Genomic DNA, 23,012 nt, shown 5'->3' with positions numbered 1-23,012 from the left:
TGTTCTCATTTCTACTACTTCTCATTACCTTCGTCTTTCTCCGATTTACTCTCAAACCATACTGTGTACTCATTAGACTGTTCATTCCGTTCAGCAGATCATTTAATTCTTCTTCACTTTCGCTCAGGATAGCAATGTCATCAGCGAATCGTATCATTGATATCCTTTCATCTTATATTTTAATTCCACTCCTGAACCTTTCTTTTATTTCCATCATTGCTTCCTCGATGTACAGATTGAAGAGTAGGGGCGAAAGGCTACAGCCTTGTCTTACACCCTTCTTAATACGAGCACTTCGTTTTTGATCGTCCACTCTTATTATTCCCTCTTAGTTGTTGTACATATTGTATATGACCCGTCTCTCCCTATAGCTTACCCCTACATTTTTCAGAATCTCGACCAGCTTGCACTATTTTATATTGTCGAACCCTTTTTCCAGGTCGACAAATCCTATGAAAGTGTCTTGAGTTTTCTTTAGCCTTGCTTCCGATATTAGCCGTAACGTCAGAATTGCCTCTCTCGTCCCTTTACTTTTCCTAAAGCCAAACTGATCGTCACCTAGCGCATTCTCCATTTTCGTTTCCATTCTTCTGTATATTGTTCTTGTAAGCAGCTTCGATGCATGAGCTGTTAAGCTGATTGTGCGATAATTCTCGCATTTGTCAGCTCTTGCCGTCTTCGGAATTGTGCGGATGATGCTTTTTCGAAAGTCAGATGGTATATCGCCAGACTCATATATTCTACACACCAACGTGAATAGTCGTTTTGTTGCCACTGCCCCCAATGATTTTAGAAATTCTGATAGAATGTTATCTATCCCTTCTGCCTTATTTGACCGTAAGTCCTCCAAAGCTCTTTTAAATTCCGATTCTAATACTGGATACCCTATCCCTTCTAAATCGACTCCTGTTTCATCTTCTATCACATCAGACAAATCTTCACCCTCATAGAGGCTTTCAATGTATTCTTTCCACCTATCTGCTCCCTCCTCTGCATTTAACAGTGGAATTCCCGTTGCACTCTTAATGTTACCACCGTTGTTTTTGATGTCACCAAAGGTTGTTTTGATATCCCTGTATGCTGAGTCTGTCCTTCCGACAATCATATCTTTTTCGATGTCTTCACATTTTTCCTGCAGCCATTTCGTCTTAGCCTCCCAGCGCTTCCTATTTATTTCATTCCTCAGCGACTTGTATTTCTGTATTCCTGATTTTCCCGGAACATGTTTGTACTTCCTCCTTTCATCAACCAACTGAAGTATTTCTTCTGTTACCCATGGTTTCTTCGCAGCTACCTTCTTTGTACCTATGTTTTCCTTCTTTTCTTATATTCCGCTTTTCTTATTTCTATATTCCGCCATGTTTTCTTTTTCATATTGTTTTAGATGTCTTCCTGTCTCTTTATGTCTCCCGGCTGAAGAGCAGCGCTTGTGCAGCGGCCAGCCCACCCCCGATGGGGGATGGAAATTACAATAAAGGAAATAAAGATTGAGGTACGAGTTGTGCTTTTCAGCGAGTAGATAATTTGACCGAAGTGGTGGCACAGTGGCTAGCGTCTCGGTTACACACTTTTGCTCCTCGTTTTCGAAAACCAATAATTGATTTTAATTATTTATTTGTATTTATCTACTAATCTCGGTAGAAAGTTATCGCATGAATGTTTCCTATCAAGTAAGGTGATACAAGGGCATTATATTAATTGTAAAATTTCAGTTGAGTTTCACAATAATCGTTATACTTTTATTATATACGAGTGTATAGTATTTTCAGGGGTCACAACTTTTTTAAATCCTCATATTCTTACATTCCATTCTGATATCGATTCTTAGTTCTTGTATTTTTTTTCTCATGTTTATTCTTCAGGAAAATTTGGTGAATTTCCCTGGATGATACCGAAATTTTCGAAATATACAAGTTACGAAAACCACGAGCATAGCTCGAAGGCATGCCACAGCGACATTTCTTCGTATGAACCTCACTCTGGAAAGAAACATCGTTAACATTGCTGAATATCTCACACGTTGGTAATAAATTCGCAAAAAACCACGCTTAACGGATCGCTTTACTGGAAACTGGTGCTTGAAATGGATTGTGAATCAAGATACTCTACAGGAATATCACCGAAAATTGTTTCTACTAATTTTTCCATTCATTTATTGATTTTATTTTTTGTTTGTTTTGAATTCATTCATCAGCCTTACGGATAGAAGACGAACAAGGACCACGTTATTTCAATGTACACCGAAAACATTCCTTTAGTAATTTTCTGAGGGAATGGCTATATAAATGGAAAACCAAAATAACACGAATACTGCTCGCAAAAGTGCGAAACCGAGACGTTAGCCACTGTGCCACAGCTTCGGTCGAACTATTTATTGGCTAAAAGGCACATAAAGCACCTCGAAATTTTTTTTGAGAGATGGTCAAATATCTCCGGATAATCCGAGGCACATCTTCATTCCATTTCCACTGAGTGAAGTTTCTGAGAAATCGAGTTGTGGCACTTGTAGTTTTCTCCTCGTCAGCAAGCCACCTTACGGTATTTGGCGGGGGATATTTCATTTCTTATCCTTCCTGTTCCATCTGAGTACAGTGCTTCGAAAGACCGACGAGTATATCACCGAAAAGGAACTTCTGAAGCAACAGAGACTACTGAACAATGGATATTAAGAAGCATAGGGCTGCAGATAGAGAGATGCTGAATGAAACAAGTTTGGTTATCAGTAGAATAATGCACAAAACTTTCAAGGATAACCCTAGCAGATTGTTGTCGAAAGATCTTTCACAAAACTCAAATAAATTCTGGTGGTATGTAAAGGCTGTTAGTGACACCGAAATTAGTGTGCATTCAGGACGAGACAGGAACTGCAACGGAGATTTTTAATGTGTTTTCAAATGTCCCTTCACAAAGGTAAACCCAGGAGTACTGCACCAGTTTTATTCTCGTACCGTAGAAAAGACATGTGAACTTGATATTAGTGTCATGAGCGCTGAGAAAGAGCTGAAATTATTAAAACAGAACAATGACCTACGGCCGGTGGAATCCCTGTGAGATTCTATGCCGAATTTTCGTCTTAGTCCCTCTTTTAACTATAATTTAATTTCCTTGAACAAAAAGACCGTGCGCAGTAGATGGAACGAAGCCGTTCAATATTCTTAACATTCATTTGTTGTAGAATCTTAGAACGCATTCTGAGTTCAAGCAGAATAAGGTATCTCAAACAGAATTACCTCCTTATTTTCAATCAGCACGGATTTCCAAAACGTCGATCATTTGACACCGAACCCGCACTTTGTTCACATGGCTTACTAAAAGCCTTGGATCAAGACCGATAAATGCACTATTTCTCTATTTCCGATAAATAGCCCCTAAACTAGTGCCGTCCGGAGTGGCCGAGCGGTTCTAGGCGCTACAGTCAGGAACCGCGCGCCGGTACGGTCGCGGGTTCGAATCCTGCCTCGGGCATGGATGTGTGTGATGTCCTTAGTTAGGTTTAAGTAGTTCTATGTTCTATGGGACTGATGACCTGAGATGTTAAGTCCCATAGTGCTCAGAGCCATTTTTTCCACTAAACTAGTACCTAGGAAGTTTGGCAGGGACAGGAAAAAGCTTTCGGAATTTCTAGGTAACTTTGACAGCGCCTATGACTCAGTATAGTATAGTATATTATAGGACAAATCATGATGTCTGACCACAGTAAATTGCTAGTAAGTGATCACACTGAGACTTGGTCCGTGGTTCTGGAAATCTTACCTGAAAATTGCTATAACAAACGCACTCGATTGCTATGGGTGTAATACGTCTAACAGCGGGCAGAAGAAAGGAAGAAGTGTGGTTCGGATGGGTTATCATGCAGATACGTTGTAACTTCATTTCCGTAAAACGCTGGGGAAGTTTCCGGTAGCAGTGCACTAGTTGGTAAACTGGGCTGAGCTGTATTCATTCAGGGGTTGTTTGCTTGCGGGATAAAAATTTTTGTGCGCAAAGAAGGTGAATGGCGAACTCTGTCAGAAGCACTCGATCCAGCGTCAACTGAAGAATGTGCTATAAGAGCCGATGGACAAAAATGCAAGAGAAGGTCATCCCCGAAACAGCCCGAAAAATAACAAGGATGTGCTTCAGTTGTGGGAGCGACGGACACACGGCACGTGATTGCAGATGAAGGGTTCCAGTACGAAAAATTAGCCTATCGCAGACAGCACATCCACGCCCAGAGCGAGTTATATTATCTGTTGCCGAGATCGATGCTCGTCAGATTGTAGGGCGATCTGAGTGTCCTCCTCTAGTCAGATGTGCGCAACGCCGTCTAATAGGGCACACACGTGAGCGAAATTAGTGACTTTCTTTACATGTCACCGTATCAGGCATTACGCAAAAGATTGTAATGTGACCCGGTGGACTAACATACGCAGGAAAAGCCCGTCGGGAAACGAACCGCGTGTTTAGTGCGTCACGGATAATACGTAGTAGACTGCACGGGAAAGAACGACTATGTACAATTAAAAAATGTTGTAGAGGGCAAAAACTGTTGAGAAGGCAGAGATGGGAACACATCCAGCAAACAGTTGAGGGCTTAGGTTGCAAGTGCTACTCTGAGATGAAAAGATTGACACAGGAGAGGAAGTCATGGCGGGCCGAATCAGACGTCAGAAGACTGTTGGCTTTAAAAAAAAAATCGCCTGGAGATATGCCAATTTGTGAATAGAGAATATATTTGAGGCTGATTAGAGGTATCGCCTTAATGAGAGAAGATGTACACGTGAGGAAGGCAGTACAATCCGGAGTATAGCAAATGAAGATATCAGAACAGTGGGACAGTTTAAGTTGCACTTGCACACCAAGGCGGGTATTGAATACGATCAATATTTCTTAATTGTAGGAGACAAAATAGTCTTACCACTTGACGGATTACTAGACGAGATTTCCTAAAGAAGTATAAGGCAGTACTCGATTATGCATACAGGAGAACGAAGTTGCGAAACGAATGGTTAGAGGTGAAAGAAGCAGTAGGAGGGACAAGGATGTCAAAGCTGGCCAGGGTAACAAACACTACCACTAATACCGGGGGAGCGAGTTACATATTCGCAGTCAAACATAGAAGCGTAAGGGGCACAACGCAAATAGACGGAGGCCATGCGAGGCAGGAAAAGCAAACAGCCCGGGGCACAATAACAACGCCGCGAGATGCCGCTGGCAACACGAGCCAAGCGTTAGGTAACAAGATGTTACAGCTCCGTTGCAAGGTCCATCGCCTCATACACCGTCACAAGTCATCTACAGCGAATCACAGAGAGAAAGATCGTGAGAGAACGCTCTTGCGGACAATGATAGCAAACGCACGAATGTGAGAGAACCAAATCAGCAGCACCCACCAGAACGTCAACGTTCAGGAGAAATTTTAACTGGTCCGCAGGACGAAAGTTGCGTTACGCGAGTAAGAGGAACAGAAACTCTGATCCCAAAGGAAGACGTTAGTCCAGGCGTGTATTCCCGGAAGCAGTAATGACTGTGCAAGAAGAGACCTACATCACTAATATGCTCAATACTAGGGACGAAGGGATTCGCTTAGAGGCCCCCAATATACTCACAGAAATATTACCACTCCCTAGTAGCTTCAAAGTTCAATAAATAGCAAACAAACTGAGGGCTGGCAAAGTTGAAAATCAGTTCATTCCAGGGAAATATGCGAACCAAACATTTGGAGGAAAGACAGGCTCTGCCGACCATAGTGGCCGAGCGGTTCTAGACCCTACAGTCTAGGTGCTACGGTCGGAGGTTCGAATCCTGCCTCGGGCATGGATGTGTCTCATGTCCTTAGGTTAGTTAGGTTTAAGTAGTTCTAAGTTCTAGGGGACTGATGACCTCAGGAGTTAAGTCCCGTAGTGCTCAAAGCCATTTGAACCATTTTAGACTGGCTCTCGAGAGAATATGTACTGCACATAGTGATTTATTCCACTTACCTCAGAGTCGTTGGCCCCGTTCTTACAGGGTCTTTTTCCGGTAGAAGAGATGTCGGGGATTTGATGTTTACCGGATTCCTGATATTCAAAGTACACTCGTGAAATGGCCGTACGGGAAAATCCCCACTTCATCGCTACCTCGTAGCTGCTATGTCCCATCGCTTGTGCGCCGATTATAACACCACATTCAAACTCACTTAAATCATGATAAGCTGCCACTGTAGCAGCAGTAACCGATCTAACAACTGCGCAAGACGCTTATTTTCTTATATATGCGATCCCGACCTCAGCTCCGTATTCTGCCTGTTTAGATATCTCTGTATTTGAATACGCATGCCTATTCCAATTTCTTCGGTGCTTCAGTGTACATACATACGAAAAATCTGTACTTGTCAATTTCGATTGTGTGAGTTTTTGCTGAAAAAACAGGCGAATGAAGGGACTCATTCTGTGAAACCGGAAGAACTTTGGTACGTGAATTTCATCACTATAGCATCTTGATCGCTAGGTACTTTCATCGCCACCTGGCACTAATTACTCCTCACGTTATTAAATTTCGAAATTACCTTTTTTGATGCAAATTATAACATCCCCTTAACAGTCAATTAATTAGTGTTTTCGTTTTTCAGGATCTATAACCACGACCGTGCAACTGATCGTTTTTAAGCATTGTTGCGATTACCTCCTGGAAGATTAAAACTATGTGCCGGACCGAGACTCGAACTCGGGACCTTTGCCTTTCGCGGGCAAGTGCTCTACCTTCTAAGCTACCCAAGCACGACTACGACCTGCCCTCACAGATTCAGTTCTGCCAGTACCTCGTCTCCTACCTTCCAAACTTCACAGACGTTCTTCTCTGCTCGCAGGAGAGCTTCTGTGAAGCTTGGAAAGTAGGAGACGAGGTACTGGCCGAATTGAAGCTGTGAGGGTGGATCGTGAGTCGTGCTTGGGTAGCTCAGATGGTAGAGCACTTGCCCGCGAAAGGCAAAGGTCCCGAGTTCGAGTCTCGGTCCGGCATACAGTTTTACTCTGCCAGGAAGTTTCATATCAGCGCACACTACGCTGCAGAGTGAAAATCTCATTCTGCATTGCTACGATTAGTGTAGTCTCCAAAACGCGACATTATTTTATGCCGGAGAGTGGTTAGATTAAAAAAGCAATGTTTAAACATGGTTTTATTTAGCGATTGTAATTCTTTGTAGACAGTTTCAATTACGGTCGATAGCGCAAATCGCATATAAAATTTAGTAATAATATAAATGATTTTACACTTCAGGGATTCATTATCTAAAATAGAACCCTTTAGCATTTTATTGGCCGAAGAGAAATTCAGTAAATCAAAGAACGACTTCTAGGCAGCTCACAGCAAGGGGTATCAACAAACTAGCGAACCTCTCCCTCCAAACCACGTTTGCTAACTGAATGTCTAACTTTGAAAAACATTCTCTCTTACGATACCTATCCAAGAGATAAGCAAACGTACTTGTAGAATATTTGTGTCCTTATACAATACGATAGAACATGGCAACTCTTCTTTAGAGCACCATTAAAACAAAAATGCATTACTCAAAATTCAACTTCTGTGTTAACTGCTTATTCAATAATAGTTTCAAAAGAGATGGAAACAAGATGTGAGATACTTTCTCCAACAAGGGAATTTTCATTTAACATTATGGAATCTAAGTCTTTTCCAACTTCACTTGCGATATGAACCATATTTTAAGCACTTCAGGTATTATTATTAACCAAATCAAACACCCCTTTAGTAATTAGATACAACATTACTGAAAATCAGAAAACTTTGGGAATAAGGAGCAGGATTCTAGTACCGGTTACGTGACTAACATCAATAACTCTCTTATAACTCATGGAAATTAAATATCAGACCACAGTAAAGGAGACATTGATTGCTGCACTTTTACAAATCGAAGAAACATATACTGCCTGGAGGTAGCAACGCGTCTAGCTGCAGCGGAAATGGCATTCGTTAGTATCATATAACTGTGGTCTAGCATACAACCTGCTCTAACATAATTCTTATTTCCACAACTAAACATCATATACCACTACACAACCATTTCACGCTGCCATATGCTGGTTATGTGTCCATTCCAGTAAGTCCGTTGATAGGTATTCTCGATTCCACTCCAAGATGTTGTTTAAGGTTCGGCGGCCTTGCACCTGTTACAAATGCTATTTTTATTTCCCAAGCTCCAATCGGTCTCCAGCTTGCCTGTCGATCGCGTCACATCGCCCTTCTCAGTTTTGAACACGTAAAGGTGTCTAGAACAATGGAGTCTCCTATGAAATGGGAAGAGCGTGCTGCCATTCGATTTCTTCTTATTGAAGCATTCCGCCTCATTTCCTTGGCGTCAACATGACGTGAACTGTCCTGAGTGACAGCACAGTGCGGCAGTGGTGGAGGAACTGTTAAGCAGGCTATATGGACTTAAATGACTCAGACAGTCAGACACGAAAACGAGTGTCAATCAATGATCTTTCTCAGCGGTTGGATAAACCGACTGCAGAGAATCATCAACGAAGCACCATTCAGAACAAGCGAGGAGGTGTCACCAGACATTGTCCTCCTTATATACTTCTGAAGTCGTCAGCGTGGGGGTGATCTTTAGTATTATGAACACTGAATGACTTTTCGTGTAAACGTAGGTGCCGAAACTTGTCATGTGTGTCAATAAACGACCTTAGCGATCTTGACAGTTGAAAATGTATTCAATGTCCATTGTCCCTTTTTATGACAATTCTCGGGCGCACAGTTCACCTTCAACAAACAGACTCCTATTGCGATTTACATCAGAAGTGTTTGTTTACCCACCATACTCCCCCGGTATGCGTCCTTCTGATTTTCATCTCTTCGCTCACGTGAAACGCTGGCTGTGATGATGGTATTTTGGCACAGACAACGCTGCAGACCAGCGTAGAGAATTGGTGGAAAGAACAGACAGTTGCCCTCTAGGACGACGGTTTATCAAGCTGGTACCATGCTCCGAAAAATGTCTTATTCGGTTGTGTAGGTACATAAGGAAAAGCCCCAACAAACTACGACAAAAATTAAAAACCTATGGTAATAATCATTAGCGCGGTCGCTGTAAGCGTCGATAAAGATTTATTTTGCTACGCTGGAAGGCGAATAACAAGCGATAAAAACTCCTTTCAATTTCTTTTGTCAATTACTACATAGACTCTGTCTTTAGTTCTCGTGGCGATAAGACGTTTCTTGTAATACAATGTGTTATCCGAATAATAATCCTATGAGAATAAGAAGTCTGAGAGTTCGTTTCTGTGCAAAACCACGAAAGTTTTCTTTTCTTCCGCGCATTATCCTAGTGTCATGTCAAGAAGCTGCCTGCATCTGAAGAGGAAGTGCGATTAATAATTAATATTATACACACGGTCAAGAATGAAAAAAACTTATGGCGGAAGAAGACAAATATAACCAAGGATACCAAATTCGACGTAACTTCACGACACCACTGGCTCAAAAATGAAAGACAATTTATTCGCTGCAAAATTTATGAGCAAAATATATAAAAATCAAGTATGTCCATATGTTCATAGTATAATATTTGCACACGGTGCGGCGACTACGTAGTTAAGCAGGTAGAGGAAGTAACCAAATATAGGCAGTAAAACACTGAATTTTCATCTTGGTTTCCTTTTGGAGCTCTTGTATGGCGCACTAACCACGTAATGCCCACAGAAGGATTTTCCTCCAGCTTCTCCTTCCATAACTAAACGTTTTTGCCTGTCAATCCCTATGCAAAGTTCTGTAACATAAACAGGTTCCCATGCTTAAAATACACAAAAAACTATTCATTATCACTACAAATTATGTACATTTATGAATAGATAACAATAAGATTATCACAATGGCACGAAGTGTAGTGTTACGAGGTGTTACGAGCGCAAATAAAGTTCTCTTTGATGCTGTCATTGTAATTTTTCCATTTCTGTAATGTTCCATGCTGTAACCATACATCACTAGTTCATCTGTATACAGTTCCAGAATCCGCAGAGCTTGACTGTCTCGTAATTTTATCACCGGACGCGTTATTGACGTGGTGGAGGCAAAACTACGTCCCCATGTAGAATGGGCACTCACACTTGCCTATGACATGACTGGATTTGCCAGGACGCTTCGTCACACGGGTCGTAGCCCACCAAAACTTGGCCCATACTAGCGTGTCATGTCCAAAAAAATTTTCAAATGTGTGTGAAATCTTATGAGACTTAACTACTAATGTCATCAGTCCCTAAGCTTACACTCTATTTAACCTAATTATCCTAAGGACAAACACACACACCCATGCCCGAGGGAGGACTCGAACCTCCGCTGGGACCAGCCGCACAGTCCATAACTGCAGCGCCTGAGATCGCTCTGCTAATCCCGCGCGGCGTGTCATGTTCCACGGGAGAGAATCTATTCACTACGATAATAAGAGACAGTTACATGGCTGGAACGAAAGAAGTAAGTGCTACGTAATACGTATGCGTTGAAGGTCTGTAAACCGTTGTATAGCGCTCCCTGCGGTGCCTCGTCTTTTAGCCAAAATGTTTCTTGTGATCAATGTGGAGTTGTTCCGACAGTGACGAAGTGGGTGTTTCTTTTTGTATGTTACACAACAGGTAAATTTGTTTTTGTAATTGTGTCTGCTGTACGTTCAGTGTATAAATGCACGCGCGTATCTGAGAAGAGACTGATGATTGGTGCACGTCTTTTCACATACGTCCCGTAACTCAGTTGTTTTTGTGCATATTGAAGTAATATTTCAGTTGACTAACAAAGCTTGTTTCATCCTGGTTTCCCTTGCCATTTATCGTACATCATATAGCATTCCCAGAATTTTGTGAAGACGGAGAATTTTGACAAATGAGTGTAGTAGACTTTGTAACTATTTCGAAACGCCAAGAACATAGGATCACAAGATCTATTATGCTATTGAAAGCATAGCTGCTGAACAGAAAATGTGATGAATTCTGCCGGTTTGTTTGAGTACTGTTAAGTAAATGACATCTGCAGTAGGCATTACTTCAGTAACTGTTTTTGCCACCTTCTGTTAAATTTTAAATGAAGTATGATTTCTTATTACAAAATATAGATTATAAACAGAAAGGTCTGTAATTCTCTGTGTATGAGTAGTTACCAGTTCAAAATTGTAACTTGAGATTGTAATAAGTGCCATAGCTAGACAAAATAAAAGTTTAAAAATGTATACTATATACCAATCTTGATATCCATTGGTAAGTAGGTAGTTGGATAGTCTTTCTGTAGTACTTGGATCTATGCAATGAGGAGACGATAAACTGATTCAGAGGATAGGCTGTTTAGCTATTTCGCAAACTTACAATCAACCAACCACTGCTTTGACTGGATGATTCGATTAAATTGTGTTGTACCTGATCCGTGAATGGAAGTTTCCATGTTTGACCCAGGTAGCACATAGTTTATTTTACTTATTTCAAACTCGTGCTACGCAACTTATAAATTACGCACATAAACCACTGATAATGGAAATTTTCTGTAATGGACATATTTTGCGTATACTAAGGGGTGTATTAAATACACGAAGAATGATTCTAAACTGAATTGTCAGGACAGTGTCTTCTCATTGTGAATTTCATGCAATCGATCATCGAGGACTACAGTAATTTTACCAGGTCTGTGCAAAACGTCTCGTGAACGGATCAATAAAAAAAGAGAAAGGTCAACACTATTGTTTTGGACGCTTCAGGTGTTCTACAACGTCTCCTCCCACTTGAGTATCAAGATCTGAACGTTCGTGGAACCATGTGAAACTGTCCGAATAGTGCTCCTTTGAGACATTGCTCGATTCTCCAGTCGCAACGGCTTGAATGTCCATTACGTCATCAAAGCGTCGACCCTTTACGCACTATTATTCTCTGTGTGGATTTGCGGTAGATTCGTATTGATAATGCCAAGTCTCGTCACCTGTCGGGTTTTTTTGCACAAAAGAACAGATCGCAGTTCGCTTCTTAGTCAAGTTGCGGCAGGCGTCTCCTTCTTTGTGTTCGGGAGTCAAGGTGTGCGGGACCAATCTTGTACACACTTTCTCTATTCTTGAAAACATTCTGGAGAACACCTGATTTAGATATGTTGCTCTGTTCCAATTTGTGACGGAACAACAATGACGCTCTGTGGTTGCACTTACCGCTGCCTGTTCACAACTAAATCGTAGAGTGCACATCTATTGCAACAATTGTTAGTTCGAGCTGCCGACCGAATTTTCTGCGCTGACGTCGCTTGTATGTCTACGTGGGCAACCACTGGTGACCACACTGCACTTGCATCCCAGAGGACGTCGGTTCAAATAAGCATTGCTGGTGAATTAAAAAAAATACCTAGTTTCTACAAGGAATCATATAACTCTCTTGGAAATGTCTTTCCGAGACTGATGTCTGAAATATTCTTCTGTGAGACTGACAAGGTGGAAACTGAGGCATTAATTAAATCACAGAAGAATAAGGACTCTCATTAATATGATGGAGTGCGTAGCAAAATATTAAAGTACTTTGCTGCACAGGTTAGCCCTGTACTTAGCCATATTTGTATGTTTTGTTAGAGAATGGTCAGTTTCCTGAACGATTAAAGCACTCAGTAGTAAAGTCGCTTTATAAAAATGGAGAAAGGGGTGTTGTAGACCATTTTACACCTATTTCTATACCTCCAGTGTTTGCTAAAGTTACTGAAAGGCTGTGTATGTTAAGGATGATTGACCACTTTATATCACATAATTTGCTATTAAATGTTTTAGAAGTCGTTTAACAATGAAAAATGCTATATTCTCTTTTCTCTGTGAGGTACTGGACGGACTAAACAAAAGGTTTCGAACGCAAGGCATGTTTTTTTATTTAACTAAGACATTTGATTGTGTTGATCACAAAATATTCCTCCAGAAGTTGGACCATTACGGAATAGGGGAGCAGCTCAAAATTGGTTCACCTTTTAACAACAGACATCGAAAGGTCGTTATTTACAGTGTTGAGAATGGCTGTGATATGGGTGTCTGAATAGGGCACGGTCAAATGGGGGTGCTCCAGGGATCAGTGTTAGGGCCAGTCCTGTTCCTTATTTATATAAATGATATGCCGTCTAGTACTATGGGTAATTCTAAAATATTTCTGTTTGCTGGTGACACTAGCTTGGTAGTAAAGGTTGTTCTCTGCAACATTCGCTCTGTTTCAAACAGTGCAGTTCATAACATAAATTCCTAGCCTATAGAAAATAAACTAATCCTAAATCGCAGCAAGATCAGGTTCTGCGGTTTCTAACACACAATTCAACAAAACCCGATGTTTTAATTTCACAGAATGGGCATACGATTAGTAAAACTGAACATTTTAAATTTCTAGGTAATCAGAGATATAATAAACTGTCCTGGAAAGCCCACGTTCAGAATCTTGTTCAGACTTAATACTGCCATTTTTACTATTCGAACCGTATCTGAAGTAAGTGATCATTCGACACGAAAATTAGTCTACTTTGCTTATTTTCGTTCGCTTACGTGGAATGATATTATATTTTGGGGTAGCTCATCCCATTATAAAAGAATATTTTTGGCTCAGAAAAGGGCAGTTATGGCAATAAGGTGTATGTCCGCATAACTCTTACAGAATCCTGTTCACTCTTTACTCTCGTTTATTGTTATTAATATAAGCTTATTCCCAAGAATTAGCAGCCTTCACTCAGTTAATACTCGGCAGAAAACCAATCTGCATTTGGATCGCACTTCCTTAACTCTTGTGTGGGAAGGTGTGCTGTATACTGCTGCATCCATTTTGAATAAGCTACCACAAAAATTTAAAAAAATTTGCAGTAATCAACTCGAAACTCAACAGTTTCCTCATGGGTCCTTCGATTCTGTTGAGGATTTCCTGGAAAATTAAGCTTATTCTTATGTTGCATTGTTGATTGCGTTTACTTAAACTTATGGCTTGACATTTTTTGGGCTCATGAACATTTTATTTTACTTATTATTACTTTTATGTTGCAATTTCAACTATTGAGACGTTTCATGATCATGGAGATTTGTCCCAAATGTGATCTTACGGAACTAGACGTGTAAATAAATAAATAATCCAGATTTGGGTTTTCCGTGACTCCTGTAAATCATTCTGCGCGAATAACGGGATTGTTCCTATACGTGGACACAACCGATTTCGTTTCCCATCCTCGAACCCTTGCGAGCTAGTATTGTGTCTGTAACGACCGCCGTGTTGATGCGACATTTAAGCGTAATATTCCTTTCTTCGACGGTGGGATCTGCCATCCATTTTACGATGACGAGTGCGGTAAAATTTTTAAACCTTTGCGAAGTGTCTGGACTTCAGTCTAATCTTTTAGGTTGGAGATTCTAGGTGCTATAAAGTGGCTGACATATCCATTTATTCCAGCGATTAGCCAGCTGTAGCTGTATTCTACGTTATTTCATTTCTTTCTCCTGCTTTTTCCGTTTCTGCTATGAGTTTTCCGGGGCGTTTTTTAATGTATTCCTATTCGGTTCACGGTTTAATAATATAGCGACCTTATCCACAGTTGTCTCATAGAACTTTAAACTGTGCTCACACAACACCATATCATCAGTTTCATCGGTAATGAAATCAGTCTGAATTTTTTCGTTGGACACTTGGTATACGCTATATGATCAAAAGAATCGTGGCACCACTGTGTAATGCTGAGCCGAAACTAGATATCTGCTGCCGTTGATTATGTCTTTAAGAAGATTAAACATCTAATGTTCCCCGTGCCCTATTCGCGATCCAGGACTGAATCAATGTATCCCATTTGTCTGCCTCTAGAGTAAATTTTTTGTACCGAGGTTAGAAAGTTTCCTAATTGTTTTCGCAGCGCCTACGTCAAGCTGGACGTCGCCGGGTATTCATCTAGTGGGATGTGGAAACCGCCTGAAAACCACCTCCAGCCTTCTTCTAATAACTTTCGGGTGTGCATCCGGATCCCGTCGACATTCTGCCATGATATTTCTGCCCAGAGCCGTCCGCCCATCTTCGGGTGAGTAGACAAAAACTGAAGAGCCCAGATGCATTCACGTTATTTATGCCAAATCTCGCGCATGGGAAATGTGCTGGCTTCTTTCAGCACATGCGTCGGGTGATGACATTAGAATTATCGAGTGACAGCGGAATCGACAGGTTCATTCGATAATCGATGGTTACATCATCTCTCACATCCATCATCGAGGGCAGCACAAACAACTCGGCTTTCGCGCGCATATCAGTACCCGACGTTTGCGCCAAAAGACACCAGCACATTTCGCTTGCGCGACTTTTGGCATAAACGTTCTTCAGTAGTTATCTGCTCACCTGAAAGTGTCATGATGATCTTTCGATTGGCAAAAGATTTCGGAATAGTTATGCATACGGATCTCCGGTAAGTGACAGCCAAGGAGGAGGCGACCATGAAAAACAGACTGAATAACCAACGAAACGTTCTACGAGTCGGGATGTGGAATGTTAGAAGATTGAACGTCGTAGGGAAGCTACAAAATCTGAAAAGGGGTCAGTGAAGTGAAATGGAAAGATGACAAAGATTTCAGGTCAGGTGAGTGGAGATTAGTACCAACAGCAGCACAAAATTGTATAATGGGAGTTCAAAATGGTTCAAATGTCTCTGAGCACTATGGGACTTAACATCTGAGGTCATCAGTCCCCTAGAACCTAGAAGTACTTAAACCTAGCTAACCTAATGACGTCACTCACATCCATGTCCGAGACAGGATTCGAACCTGCGACCGTAGCGGTCGCGCGGTTTCAGACTGTAGTGCCTAGAACCGCTGGGCCACCGTGACCAACGATAACAGGTGGATGTTATTTCGTAATTACCTGCCACTTTGTTTGCCACTGTCCTATACCACGCTTGTTCGTTTTGAGAACATAAAACGTGGTGAAGAGGTGTTCATTTTACCTCGCTGACGTCGCGGAGTTGCTCTCTAAGTAATTCTATCTCTTTGGCAGGAGCGATAGCGTTCCGCCCTTCAGGCAGCTTGTGAGTGCTCAACTAGGTGGCTCCGCCATCGGCCGAGGCGAGTAACTGGTACGGCAGCTGCGGCGCCGTTCCACACCAGAGCTGCCGGAGTTAATGGCGCGTCTCACACTCAACCGCCGGCCTGGCCTGGCCACCCTGCGCTACCCGACTCTGTGGTTCAGGGTTTGGCTATAAACCGGCTACTGGCTGGCGGCCACTTGGGCGTGGGCTGCTGACTTCGGTCTCATTCTCACATCGTGACTCATACTTTGTCACCCCAGCCAACTTCCCTCCCATAACATTTCAACCCAAGTTGTCACAGCTCACTGAGAGCAGTGAAAAATTCTTCTGTATTAAATACCGTTTTATGAACTCATCGCAGGATTCATTACAGACACTAAATGGTTTACTAACATTAGCAACAAAATGTGCAGAATGCAGTTTCTAAGCATAACTTTCTAACGTTTCTGTTTTGCTATTGTACTCTACATACATAAAATTTCATCAATCCTTTGGCTGATTAAATTCGACCTTCCTCAACTTCCTGTTCATTGTCAACTTCTTCATCTCAGAATAACACCTGATCAAACGTCTTCAATTATTTCTTAGGTTTAAACCACTGTTGGCTTCCACCTAGAGTTTCTGTCCTCTGCGGCTACTGCTAGTATGTTGGAAATTATTCCCTGATCTCAGCACATATGCTAACATTAGTTCATTCTTCAGGTCAGTGATTCGACACGCCACTGTTCAAAAAAAATGGTTCTGAGCACTATGGGACTTAACTGCTGTGGTCATCAGTCCCCTAGAACTTAGAACTACTTAAACCTAACTAACCTAAGGACATCACACACATCCATGCCCGAGGCAGGATTCGAACCTGCGACCGTAGCGCACACCACTGTCCTCACTGACTGTGTGGAGAATCTCATCGTTACTTACAAGCCCACTCAATTTTCCAAATCTCAAACGCACTGATTAGCTTTTGTTCCTATTTTTCCAGACTCGGCTAATCTTTTCTCTACAGTTTTGTACTCTGGATGCACATTCTCATAACTAAGTACTTACATTGCTCTATTCCTGCATTTTTCTCAACATTTTTGTATTCTCTTTTTTTCATCTTTCTGTTAGAATATTTCTTCTGTTACCCGAGCTTTCTTCCTAGTTTTGTGTAAGGATATTTTTCTGTTAAACTTCTGTTACTGTGCTTTTCAGCGATGCCCATTCTTCTTAAACTGAACTGCTTAGTGTGGAATAAGTATTCACACAACATAGTCTAACTCACATAATCATTCCTCTGAATTTCGGTATCCCACTTCTGTTTCCACTGATTACGTCGGGAGATTCACTTTAACTTTTGCTTATTCTTCATCATTTCTAAATTGTGATCTAGACCTTGTAACGTTCCCTGCCAAACTCACGTTATAAAAAAAAAAAAAAAAAGAGTTTATTTGTACCATATACGCCGCTCTGGGCAAGTTGTATATATCGTAATTATTGAACAAAAATATTACTGAATGTGGTGTAAAAGACATTTGTTATTCTCCTTATATTTTTTGTTGTAATATTTGTCTGTATTTAGGATAGGAACTTTTTTCTGTATTTATTATGTGATTGTAAAATGTGTCAGTATTTGCGATAGCAGAGATATGTTGCCAGAGAATAATATCGTCAATTTGCAAAGAAATGTTAATAGTCAGCAATACTATTTAAGCACAATGCATTATGTATTCTTTGGTCTTCTCTGTTCAGAAGTCATTGCGGTAGGACACTGTGAAAGAGTTTTTTACGAATGGGTAGACTTCTTTTGTCTCTGTCTGGACTTAGCCGCCATTAGACGATGCGTTACGAATTAATGTGAGTTGTATTGTTGTTTGATCTAAATATATTAGAGTTTATCAAAAGTGTGAATTATTTATGTAAATTAGCTTGCCCACGTCATCTATAAAATTTCTTTAAGAATTTTTCAGCATTTTTTAGCGGTGTTGCTGGGCTGTGCCGCGACCAACAATAGCAAACTCGTAAATCGGGAACAGATGCATAAAAATCAATGGTGAATTAAGAAATTGTTCTTCTTTTTCAGTGATCCTGTGGCTGATAAAATTTGAATTAATTATACGTTTGTGCATTCGTAGGCGGATAGCTAATGTTAGTTAACATTGAAATTTAAACAGTTTGGTTCTTTCAAAATATCTTAAATGTGTAATGAAGTAGGTTTGATCAGTGATAAATGTCGGCTTGGCAATAATTAAAACATTTTCTGCTAATAGAGGTAATCTTGTGTTCTATGGCTAGTGCCGGGATAAAATTCAGTAAAAATATTTAACAAAAAATCCACTGCATCAGGAAAGTGTATGCCAAGGCCGAATGATTTAAAGGACCCAATTCTCAACCTAATATTCTTAACCAGTTCATATGAGTTCACGTAAATATTATTTTTTCTTTAAATGTACGTAATAATTAAGTAAGTAAAAATTTTGTATTACCACACGAAAATAAGAGAGTGGTTCTACAACAAAGTTCGCACGAAAGAAATTTAACTTAAAAACAACAGATAAATTTTATTCTTCTTCTTTAACGAAATTTCAAATCAATCCCATTCATTACGACCGATTTCGTTAAATTGGCGCCCAACGTGGGGCTCGAATATGCAGTGGCCACTAAATACCCGTGAGATAACTAGGGAATTAATATAGTCGAACTTTGTTGCAGAACATTTAATAATTTTTCTATGTATTGTATGTATTGCATAACCAATATTGTGTGGTAATACCTGTGTATGATTTTTTGCATGAGAACACTATGTACCCAGAGGCAAGCTGAAGAAGAGAGCTCAATATTTCGAAAAATTAATTACCTACCACAATATCAGGGGGCAGCTGCACCCAAGATAGATCACCAAAAGGTAAAGCTACAGTGTAGTTGTCCTGTGGGTAGTAAAGTAGCCTCAGTGCAGTGTTCTCGGATCATTAGTTGTGTGCTTGTTGTTAGTAAATTGTTTTAAAATAACAGGACATTTAGGTAGTTAGTCATTGTAGTATATAGTAAGTGTGTATTAGTTAATGTCCATTTCTTGTGTGATTATGTCAGTGAAACCTGAGTGTTAGGATATTTAGTTCAGATTTTATTTCTTTTGTTTACTATGGTTAGATTGCGTAGTCAGAAAGATATCAACATGGATAATGAGCAACAGTCAGTAAGTAGTGATACCGAGTTGGAAAGTGGGACACAAAGTAATGTTAGTGACGTAGTTCAGGAAGTACAATGTGAGAATCTGGGGGCAGAAGGACAAGAAATGTTGCCATAGCCACCCAGTGATTCAGTTGATAGCGGAAATACTGTGCCATCCGCAAGCACTGGACACGGACCAGAGAGTGGTGAGGTGTCAGAAGTGCAATCATTAAGAGTTATGTTCGAGCGCATGCTCAATTTCCAAGCTGAATTTGTACGTGTGCAAGCAGAGCGTGATAGAGAACGTGATGCTAAACAAGCAGAACGCGATAGAGAACGTGATGCTAAACAAGCAGAACGCGATAGAGAACGTGATGCTGAACAAGCAGAGCGTGACCAGAGATTGGTAGCTGAATTTGCATGTATGCAAGCAGAACGCGATAGAGAACGTGATGCTGAACAAGCAGAGCGTGACCAGAGATTGGTAGCTGAATTTGCCAAACAAGCAGAGCGCGATAGAGAACGTGATGCTAAAACCTGTAGTGTTCCCGGGTCTTTATCACACTTACAACTGACTCCATATTTTACCGGAAACCTTTCTATTTCTTCCCCAACTGTAGCATTCTGTTCTGTATCATTATTAGATTTTCACCTCAATTACAAAACTGTCAATGATACTAGTAAAGGAATGCATGAAGATATGTAAAGAAATACTCAGACTGAATATGTAAACAGATCTGTCCCTTTGGAAAATAAATTTTGCTTATAGAAATCCGACTTCACATAGAGTTAGTCTTTCCAATACCAGTTACAATTTCTCCAGTCATACGTCCATGTCTGGCGTGATAGACATCATAACGTCTTTAACTGTGGAAGCAGCGTTACATCCCTAACTCGTATAGTACACAGAATTACATGTACTGCTTAATCACTGAAGTTCCGCAACCTGTAAGTGATTGATCATGCTACTGTTGGTTTAATAGGCAAGTAACTCTGTCTATTTTGAGTAGAAAGTGCATACTGAGGAGGTCAATTAGTTATAAGAGCGTAATAAGGTTCGAGCAACTGGCAAACGCCCCAGGGCCATCAACAACGGGCGGGAGAGCAGAAAGAGGGCAGGGAATAAATACTGCAAAGGAAAGTAAAAGAGGCACTATGATACTTAAGTTGACGATTCTCCATGGAATGTAGTCTTCAGGCCGGCCGCGGGTCACCAAGATAAGACAAGCACTCCACTTCATGGATAGTAAATAGCAGATAATGCCGGACATGGTACTATGATTACCTGTGACAAAATGAAGTTAACCCGGACCAAGACGTAATTTGTTGCAAAGTGGACGGTAATCTGATGAAGGAGTTAGTGACGGGCAAAGCAGCACATGCGCATTAGGCGAACCAACAAGACGTCTTTGGCTTCCCACAATGCACCTGATACGGAATGCCTGATATAGGAATCATTTTATTTGTTTGTTGTTAACTCTAGCCCGTGTAGCTCCCGACAGATCGACTGCGTTAAATCGGTTCCAAATGCCGGAGCGTTTCCTACATAACACCAACAAGAGCTTAATTACAAACGCTCCACTTCACGGGGGCTTTCAGATATTGGTGAAGTAGCTTGTGTGTACTGTTGGCCGCAGAAATTGCAACGCCATGAAGACAGTATGCGACAAATGCAAAATTAGATAATTATGCTTGGATATGTAAATGATTAGCATTTCACTGCAACCGGACAAATAAGGCTGGAGTAAAGTCATTTGCATATATCACGTAAGGAACAATTACTCAGCAAGTTTCTCAGTAATAAATAATATTTGAATGTTACGAGGGTTATTCGCAAAGTAAGGAACGAAAGGACGGAAATGGAAAATGCAGTGAAAATCTCATGAAGGTTTGCACAGATGCGTCAGACACTGTGTCCAGTACGCCCGTCGATCGGATCATGTCGCTCTTTTCTGAGCTCACAGTGAGAACGTAAAGATGGCTAGAAATTAGCCTCTCGAGCCAAGTATGAGGACCGGGCGAAAAATTTCACCTGAAGCTATGCCATCCACATAACTGTCATGCGGTTCGTTCTACACGGCAATTCTCGGCCGCACTCTGCAGGGGCAATGCAGATGCTCCTGCAGCGTTTTCGATGACAAGTGTTTGACCACCCACAGTACAGCCCGTAATTGCTACCCCTGAGGTTCATCTCTGCTGAAATGAGCCTTTGGCTACGATGACAATATTTTGACACAGACAACGACCTCCAGACCACAGTGGGAAATTGTTGAAACGCACTGGCGGCTGTCTTCTGTAACAATGGAATTGAAATGTTGTTACAATGCTACGACAGATGTCTAAGTCTGAGCCATGACTGTGTGGGGAAGTAGCTGGAAGGTGTAGCTAACTGTTGCAAATAAAACAGTTTTGATTTTCAATGTGGTTTCCATTTCACGACCTATCGTTCCTTACTTTCCGAATAGCCCTCTAATTTTCATAGAGAGACAACATTCATCTAATGTTGTGCGTCGTCAACTTAACATGAGATATACCATACGCTCGAATATATAAATTATTGACATTCCAGTGCAAGCGGACAATTTGGGCGGGAGGAATGTCACTTACATTCCATACACTGAGCTGATCAACAAAGACAGATTTTTTTTCCTGTGCTTCCGTGGCATTTGTAAAGAGCCGGTTTCCATATATAAGTTCATAGGCGTCACCACTCTTGTAGCGATAGCAAGATTGCGGCGAAGATGCACTACCTCGTGCAACAGTATTTAGGTGTTTCATAGAGTTCGAAGAAGGCTGACTTGCGTGCGGTAGGGAAGGTGGGCCTGATAGATGGTCTGCGTTTCTGGAATCGATTATGAGGGTGATGAGTTACAGTGGCATCATTACGATCCTGCATGAAAAAGAGCCAACATGGAGGGGAAATCACCGTTTTTTCCTATACCAAAAAGAAAAGAAATTGTCCCACCAGCAGGTAGAGTGATGGTGATGACATGTTTTGATTGCCATAGAACGATTTATCAGCATACAGTTCCTCCTCACACTACTGTTACAGCAGGATACCACACGTCAGTATTGGTTAAACTGAGGACAAATATTGCAAGGAAACGACCACAACTTTCTCGGACTGGTTTCCGATTTCATCATAACAATGCGCAGACTCACGTCGCAAATCGAGTCAGGCATTTCGTGGCTCAATACTACAATACCTGTGTACCGATCTTGCACCGGACTCTTTTTATTTCCATCACTAAAGACAAAGCTTCGGGTCAATGGATATTTGAACTCTGAAACAGTGCTCAAGAAAAGTGAGGCGATTCTCAAGGAGCTGATGAAGAGTGACCTGCATCATGTGTTCGAGGATTGGCAGAGACGCTATAAAATTGTATTGAAGTAGGAGGGGAGTACTTTAAAAAAGATCATGTAAGTACTGAAGTGGAATTATGAAATTTATCTGCGAAAAAGAAAAACGTTGCAGCCTTTGCTGACCAGTCCTCATATAAGGAGCGATTGTTTAGCAGGTTTATCATTAAGAACTTTCATCTAAATGTTTCTTTGTGAAAAGGTCTTTGCTGTATGTAGTACAAGAAGATCAAATGTCTACTGCCATATGTGACAAATTAGTGACAGAATGATGACCTATAGAGCTGTGCATTATTGTTGCCAGATACTACTGCTCGTGTTGGTCAGAATCTCACGATTATAGTGAAAATATTCACTTCATGGGTTTAGGAGGACGGTACTCAACCTCATGCAGGATCTCAACTGCCCCACACGACTAGAACCAGAGAGGAAAACATAGTTTTAGTTCGTCAGTGTAGGATCGTACAACTACCTTGACGCACCTTAAGTCATAAAACAGACTTGTA

The sequence above is a fragment of the Schistocerca americana genome, chromosome 3 (assembly GCF_021461395.2).
Source record: "Schistocerca americana isolate TAMUIC-IGC-003095 chromosome 3, iqSchAmer2.1, whole genome shotgun sequence".
Taxonomy (NCBI): Eukaryota; Metazoa; Arthropoda; class Insecta; order Orthoptera; family Acrididae; genus Schistocerca; species Schistocerca americana.
This window is presented reverse-complemented; position numbering follows the sequence as displayed.